The 9,150-nt window shown below is 38.8% G+C and overlaps 1 pseudogene; it reads right to left on the reverse strand.

Annotated features, from left to right (window-relative positions):
• Positions 1 to 223: 223 nt before the first annotated feature.
• LOC147609400 (uncharacterized) lies at positions 224 to 4,427 on the reverse strand (annotated as a pseudogene).
• Positions 4,428 to 9,150: the final 4,723 nt, after the last annotated feature.

Raw genomic sequence — 9,150 nt, forward strand, 5'->3', positions numbered from 1 at the left:
GGAATTGTGCTATATAGTATAACTAAACTTTGCAAAGGTTTTGCTAATGACAACCTCCACAAATCAAATTTAAGAAATGACTTGCATACAAATCAGATTTAACAAATCAGGTTTAAGAAATGAGAACCTGCATACATATTTGATTGCATGAGACTCTCTCAACAATGTTTTTGCAAGGTTTCAAAGAAAGGTTAATATATAAAAAGGATACATAGAAAATCTTTCAAGCAGCCTCATACAGCATGGCATTGTAAATGGACTTGTGAAGTTGAGGGGATAAATAATATATCTTAGATGCAGCATCCTGTCAAACTTGATTGACCTAACTAGGTGAGAATATGTGTGGCTCACACCCTTGTCATCGAGTAGTTTGTAGTGATTGGGATTCTCCATGTGCTGCTTATAATAAAGACCTGTGTGACAATATAGGTGCCTCTAGAACACTTGTTTTTCCAAGTGTCCTTAATAACCTTCTCTATCTTCCACTTTTCTTTTACACATTTCAGCACATAGAAATCTACTCCTTCTTTGTTATTAGCCTCTGCGTTGACTACATAGTTGTCTCCCTCGACAAGAAGTTGGCTAAGCATATCCAATGATCCCTCAAACATGGGTCTCTCATCTTCAAACTCAGCCACCCTATCTAGTATATTGATTGGTTCTTACATATCTTCCATGTCCAACCCTTCTATTATAGGCTTGAGAATAATATGTGACCATTCCTGGACATATGACTTGTTAGAGCATGATCTCCAATGACCAACTATTATTGCATTATAGAAACAAACTAAATTTCTTGTTTTCAACTATGGTGTTGGGTCTAGTTTGCAAAACCCACACACAGAATGTAGGGATCATGTCCCCTTGAGTGTTGCACATCCCCATGCATTAGACCTGTCCACATCATCTGCACTTACTAACCAAAACTTTTGGTGAATCTGGGGACCATTGCTACTACTGCAGGCATACAAGCTACTTGCACCATGAGACATAGTTTTCATTAAGAAAGCTACAACGTCAGCAACATTTTGAAGAACTACACCATTAGACTTGAGTTGTTAGTGCGTTAATGTCCTCTTCACTACTGCACCAGCACCATCATGTTCTCCCTTGCCATGGCCTGAAGCAAAAAAATTCCAAGTCATCTCCACACTTGTCAGTTTGTAAAAGCAACTAACAAAATAGAATGATCAGGAAGCTTTAAACTATGAAGTTGCACCATCAGACCACAATTAGTGCTTTCGAAATTTCAAAACCTGGTCTTCAAGCAATCGATTATGAAGTTGGAAGCAATGTTGCACAAAGAGAGTATCATGCTTCTTATCATCAGAGATATAGAAATGCATCTCCTTGATTATGCTTTGGTCATTGCTTGTACTATGCTTATATGTAATGTGAACAAGGATTGTGCATTGATCTGAGTGCGAACGCATGGACTGTATTTCATTTTGCTGTTTGAATGAGTAGTTCTGAGCAAAATCTATTACAGATACTATGACATCTGTAGGGAAATTCTTGAGACACTCCCTGTGTACTGATCAGCTTGCAATCTGTACTTGAAGTTATGCTTAATGAACTTTGATGTGTGGTGTTTCAGCATCACTAATAGCTCTTTGATAACAACCTGCTTGATGGACAACACTTTTCATTGTCTGGTTACATCATGTCTATTTTGAACTTGAATATCCTCAAAGACCTGAACAGTGACTATCTTTGTTGTCTCCTTTTCTTCATGTGGACACAAGCATAGCTTTTTAACACCGCATTTATTGCATTGCCCCATGATACATCTGAATTGATGGTATGTGGAATCCTCCTTCCTTTTGCGCATAGATAAGATTCCCATAGTTCTGTAATTCTAGACATGATGTGCTCGTGTGCAACACATTTTCCCTTGGCTGCCACCACTGATTTGCAAACAATACAATGACATTTGCACAAGCTTCCATGAAGGCCAAAAGCATCTGAGTGCATTCGATTGAAGGCATCTTTTCGGTATAACATTTGTATGTGGTACACACAGCAACATGTGTTCCATTCCTTTAGCCTGGGGGCACAAAGAAAGGTTTGAGCTTCTCGAATGAGCGTTGGCCAATTTGCAGATGAGGATAAGCAGACTTGAACCTCAAAAAATACTCCATGTGCAAGGAACATAGACCACGAAGAATTTGTAGATGAAGGATAAGCAAATGCACAGTGCTATATAGCACATGCACAGTGCTATGTATTCACAAAGTAGGTTAGCTACTATACAGTACATGGTTATGCATTAGTACTGTCATACTGATTGCTATGTAGTAAATGTGAGCTATATAGCACATGCACAGTGCTATTTGTGAATCTTAGACTTATGCATCATTGTACAAATGCTATATAATTGGTTCAGTGCTATATAATTGGTTGTGTGTTGTAGAGAGTGCTATATAGTACATGGTTATGCAATAGAACCCCAGGCTTTAATGATGTGTGCTATATTAGGGGTGGTCATTGAACATGTGCTATATTAGGGGTGGTCATTGAACATGTGCTGTGTAATTGGTTAACTATGCTATATAGCTCGTAAGTGACTACTGTACTATATGGTCATGCAAAATAACCTTGGGGTTAGTAGTCAATGTGCTATACCAAGGTGTTGTGAGCTATATAACACAAAGATGGTACAATGATAGTATTGCATAAAACATTGATATGCAACATATCTTTATGCTTGAGTGATCATGTGCTCTATGAGTAATTCTTTCAGCTATATAGCCCATGCACAGTGCTATTTGTGAATCTTAGGCTTATACATCATTGTACAAATGCTATATAACTGGTTCAATGCCATATAACGAGTACATGGCTATACAATAAACCCTATGATTTAATGATGTGTGCTATATTAGGGATGGTCATTCAACATGTGCTATGTAATTGGCTAACTATGCTATATAACTCATAGAGAGAGTGCTATTTACTACATGATCATGCTATATTAGGGGATGGTCATTCAACATGTGCTATGTAATTGGTTAACTATGCTATATAGCTCGTAGAGACTGCTATTTACTACATGATCATGCTATATTAGGGATGGTCATTCAACATGCACTATGTAATTGGTTAACTATGCTATATAGCTCATATAGAGATTGCTATTTACTACTACATAATCATGCAAAATAGCCCTCTGCATTAGTCAATGTGCTATACTAGGGTCTTGTGAGCTATATAGCATTCTTCAATGAGTAATCCATGACCTACACGATGATATTCAAGACATGAATAACAAAATACGCTCTTATCCACAATGGAGGTATATACCTAAGATTCATCCAACAAGTGTACTGGATGTTCGATTGATTGCTTGTAGCCAGTTCGAAGCTGACAAACATCTTTCTTATTTGGAGACACCCTTGTATGCTCCGTCCAAAATTTCACTACTATTTCCTTAACCTCTTCAGTCAGCCTAGAGTGGGACCTCTTTCTTTTACATGCTTCTAGTGGCAATGGAGAAGCCTGAGCATCACTACTAGCTCTACTTACCGTAGCATAAAGGTTTCTTGGGTGAATGTTAAGAAGCTTTGCAGCTTGAAGAAGGCTGATTTCTTTGTCACCATATCCAAAAACATGATTTAATCCATGAACAAGCATTGTTAGAGTGCTGCGCTTCAAAAACAATTCATCCAAGGATCATGGAGTCTTCAACACCTATAATGAGCTACTGATTTGCAGAGACCAAAAGAGAGAGACTTTTTGATTTGTCCTCTGTATATGGTAGAATCTGTTCATTACTAAGGACTTGCTTAATGGTATTGGGAGTTTCAAATCTGAGATGGGTAGAGAGAGATAGGTATAGAGAGGGAGGGGGAAGCAAAAAAGGCTTTTGAAGAAAGAGGAAACCCACATAGCAACCCCACTATGTGGGAGTTTTAGATCCGAGGTGGGCAGAGAGAGATAGGTACAGAGAGGGAGGGGGAAGCAACAAAGGCTTCTGAAGAAAGAGGAAACCCACGTAGCAACCCCACTATGTGGGAGTTTCAAATCTGTTATACATATAATCTAATTTAATTCTTTTTTGAGACTTTTGAAACATAAACCAACCCTTGAAATATAGTGCAATAGCTAGTGTCCATGGACATAGCTATATGAGCCACCATACCATGCATTTACCCAAATGAAGTACATAGCGAGTTTGGCACTTGTAGCCCAAATTGGTAATCATGAGGGATGAAGGTCATTGTAGGTGTAACAAGGTCGATGATGAAACTCTATTGTTGCTCACTAGTAGAGGCCAAAGTACCATTATAAGCTTCGTTGTCATAACCAAACCACTTGAACACTATGTTGCTTTCAATCAATGGATCATCAAATAGCTCACTTCGATACACAAGCCACTTAAACAACTCATCAATCATAAACCACTTTGTCACCTCGAGCCAACTCATGTTTACACAATGAATGTGTGGCCAAAGATGTTGCAAATATATCCTTCCAATTATCCTCATCAACACACGAGCTCTAGGTCTGTACAGAAGTAAACAAGAATGTGTGTACCCCCCAAAGTATTTATAGTACTCTCACCATAAGTACAGATTGACGGTTATCAAACCCATGATCCATAAACCTATGTGTAACCTCAGCTGCATGTGTGATATGAGCAAGAAAATCCCGAATGATACGTTCATCCTCCTCAACACTGTTAGCCTCAAGAAACTTATCTATATTGTCAATGTTAACCAAGAACACCCAAATACTATCCTTGTGCCTAGTAACTGTGGCACTACTATAAGAAACCCAAAGGCATCCTCATCCTCTGTAAAAACAAAATTATGTGAACCACATAAGATTCAAAAGAAGAAGCAACCCCCATTTTCCTTGAGCACGAAGACACTTTATCTAAGCACAAGCCATACATAGACTTGATCCTAAAAAAATATCTATCTAACCACACGAGGAACTCGTAAACATATGCATAATCCCAAATTTGAGCCTAAGATTTCATGATGACCAAATAAATAACATGAGAATTTTAAGAGCTACCACACCATTGTGCTATCAAAACCATGTCTTGTCGAAGAAGAAAGGAACATACCATGCATCATCATTAGATGTGGTATATCCAAATCAAATGCGAACCCCTGAATGTGACAATGATGAAGATCGTGCCTTTCAAGGAATCCAAGAAATTGTCCACTAACCCAAAACATAGACCATGCTAAGTCCACCACAATCCTCCATTTAATTTTTTTTCCCACATGATCATGAAGAACCTCATCACGTGCCAAATCAACCCTGCTCAAGATCTGGCAATTCACATCATCATTTGGCAACTTGGACTGCATCTTGTTAATTGGTTGAACTCTTTGCTCGATGTGTAATCAAACAAATCCATTTCCATAAAAAAAAATTCCTCCTTAAGTATGTAATAAGAAACCATATTAAAAGGAGACTTTCCTAAATCCAACTCATCCTGACAAACCATGTCAAGAGGAAACTCCTCCTCCTCATCAAAGTCTATAATTATATCATCACTCATCATATGTGTCAATACTAAACCCAACCTCAAAGTGTCTTGATTCGTCAAGGTCAGCCAAGAATTTGTTAATCACATCCCCATGGTCATTGCTCAAGGTTTGTCCCACAAAATCATAGTGCTCAAGCATGTCATTTACACAATCTAAGTCCGATGTGGCCTCCAAGGAAGAAGCCTCACATGCCACCAAACTCTCAAAGACATGAGAATACACCATTAGATTTGGTTCCACTACCTCCTAAAACTCATCCCTCTCTCATCACACACACACAAGGCTCCTCCTTGTGTTAGGACAGCGCGCATAGACTCCAAATCTTGGTCTACACAAGCCCCCTTAGCTAGTACATGTTTTTTAAAATCTTGACTAGTGAATTAGCATCGGATTCCTCTTTCAAGTTCTAATATTTGTGACATAGTTTTACATACAATTGCTTAGACCATGTGTTTTTCCACAGGTTACAAAAAGATGCTTCAAACTACTAATGAATCGTTGCGTACCCCATCCACGTAATCACAAACATACTAATCATAGTTTTACATACAATTGCTTAGACCATGTGTTTTTCCACAGGTTACAAAAAGATGCTTCAAACTACTAATGACCAATCGTTGCGTACCCCATCCACGTAATCACAAACATACTAATCATAGATGCAAAAACCTCTTGTAAATACATGATGAAATAGCTGATCCATTCTTCAAATGAACACTTATGTAGAAGCATCGTATCTTTGTACATCAAAACACCATACACCATTGTCAGGATACATCTAGAATACAAGAACAAGATTCTAGCCATAGTTATACACCAAACACCAACAAATTGGTACTAGTCGGCAATCCATGCCGAAGAGAGGCCTTCACACTCACTGCACTAGAAATGTGATGTGTATAAGGCTCTGTATACAATACACTAATGTGTTCATTGGAACTGTCAAGAGGGTATTACCCTGACTAGTAGGCTGCGGTGTCACACCCTCTAGTAAAGTCCCGCCCTTTTATAGTCCCTAGAAACCAAACTCTAGAAACTTGCAAACATAAACATTGGTGTCAAGTGTGCATGAATGCTCTTCAAATAAGGAGTCATCTCATCATGTACTTTAAAGCACCATAGATTTATTTAAAAAAAATCCCCTTTGTGGGAGGAATTTTGGACTTTTTGAAAGAACCTTTTATATATAAAAAGAAAATTTAAATTCTCAAAACGACTGTGGGAAGCTTCCCTTGGGCCGACCAAGTCTCACACCCAGCTACACAGAAACCATTGCCCCAACACATTCGCAAAGAACAAGCCACATGGCCTGCCAGGTGACCAAACCAAAGAGACATGTAGGGACCACACCACAAGGTGTGGACACTACACCACACAAAGAGTAATGTCTAACTTTCTTCACACCATAATGTGTGGACGCTACACCAAACCAAAAGGTGACTACACCACAAAGGACAAATGGTCGGCGGTCCATAGTGTGAACATGACTATATGAGATGGCGCTATAACTATGCCATAACTCTAGTATTCCAAAGTGGCTATCACACAACCTGATATCCATTGGTGGCATATCAACCATAATCTCACCAACCATGCTAGTAGCATAAATGCAGAAGCATAAATGCAGAAGCTATCACCCATGCGCATCATCAATGTTCGCCATATCACTAGTTGAACTCGATATCTCAACACTCCCCCCTTGAGTTTAACTCCACCTTAACTCCACACACTACACTCCAAGAAAGCTCCTAAACCTATGGAACTTCTCTATGCACAATGCCTTCATGAAGATGTCAGCCACCTGATCTTCTATGCTGACATATACCGGATCTACATCACTAGCTAGAACCTTCTCCCTCACAAAGTGATAATGCACCTTAATATGCTTCGTTCTAGCATGGTATAATGGGTTACTATAGCCAATGTATGCTACTCATGTTGCCACAATAAATGACAACTTCCCTATCCATGGGCTCACCCATATCACCAAGTAGCTTCTGAAACCAAGCTACCTCTCATAAGCTGACATAGTAGCATCCTTGCACTTTGCCTATGTACTCGACATTGGCAGCTTCTTATTACTCTAAATCACAGTAGTACTCCCAATGAGAACATAAAACTACTGGTAGATCTCCAATCTACAACACTATTAGCCCAATCAGCATCTATGTACCCATATAGTTGTATCTCTATACCAGCATCATAGAAAAGTGTATAATTAACTGTGGACTTTATGTACTTGAGAATCTCTCTAGCCACATCCAAGTGTGGCTTCCTAGGGGCCTGCATGAACTGATTCACAAGTTAAACAACATAGCTCAAGCCTGGCCTAGTAATGGTCATGTAGATCAAGATACCCACTATGTGCCTGTACGTAGTGGGGTCCTGTTGAAATATACAAGTGAATAAGGTGTGTGCAGGAACAAGCCCTTGGCAAGAGGCTGTAAAAGAGAATCTATAAATGTGAGAGAACCTATGAAAAGGTGAGAAGTATCTACTAGGAGAGAATAAAGGGTATCATGAGAAGATTTAGGAGGTGTGGAGATATTCTGGGAAGAGGTGAAGAGAATCAAGCAAAAGAGATGGAGTGAATCAAGGAGAAATCAATGGGATTAGATGCTTGGATGTAAACCCTATAAATTGAGGCATTGGCCTAATGAGAATTTGCTGGTTTTTGATTATCCATGCCTACATTAAGCTATCAGTTAATTGCTCACTAATCACATCTTAATTATCATCTAATCTCTTTATTAACGATGCTGGTTCTAGCATTTGATCCACCATAGCTCATCACATTGTTGCAAATTAACATGGTATCAGAGCTTAGCCTAGAATCCATCAATTTGTGAGCCCATTATCTTGCTAATCACCTGGCTAATTAGGTTTAGTAGATAATAAGATTTTTACCTCTTTTCAACTAGCTCTCTGCACCCCAAGCCAGTGGAGGGGCTTGATCTCCCTCCAGGCTTATCAACAGCCTCCAAGCTCTTAGCAATATATAGTCATACTCCCAAGGCTTCAGCCCATTCAAACAAATTGCCAAACCGCCACTTACAACTGTAGAAATTTGCTAATTCGTTGGCACTATTTTTTTGAGGGAAAAATGAAATGTCTTCTTCTCTAGATCTAATTGCTCTAATTCCTCTTGGTCCTAGGGTTTTTAAGGGTGCTCTACAAGTTGGTGAAGATAGATTTGGATTTGATCAAGTCTATAGTGAGATCCAAGCTCTTCATCAAATCTGTAGGTGACTTTGGTAAAACAAAGATTAAGAATTCAATGTTTGGTCAAATCTTGTATTTCTTGGCTTAATCCTCTACTAGACTAATTGCTATTGATGGACTTGAAAGGATTTGATTTCATTTGAACTCTAAGGGCCTCAGATCTGGAATCCCCGCATACTCTATTTTTTACACACAAAACAGAGGATTAATTTGCTAATCAGTGATTAATAAACACTAATCACTATTATTTGGTACAATTGAGGGTTCAAATTAACCATTAGGTATGTGATACAGATCCCTATAACTTTAGATTAAGGTTCGGTCAGATCAGTTCAGTTAGTTAAGGCTCTTGACTACATTAGAGTAAAAATATCCTGGAGGAATTGCCCGGTGTGGGGGAATTTTTTCCGAGTTCGGTTTT

This window comes from Cibotium barometz, chromosome 51 (assembly GCF_041138505.1).
Source record: "Cibotium barometz isolate CiBa-2024 chromosome 51, ASM4113850v1, whole genome shotgun sequence".
Taxonomy (NCBI): Eukaryota; Viridiplantae; Streptophyta; class Polypodiopsida; order Cyatheales; family Cibotiaceae; genus Cibotium; species Cibotium barometz.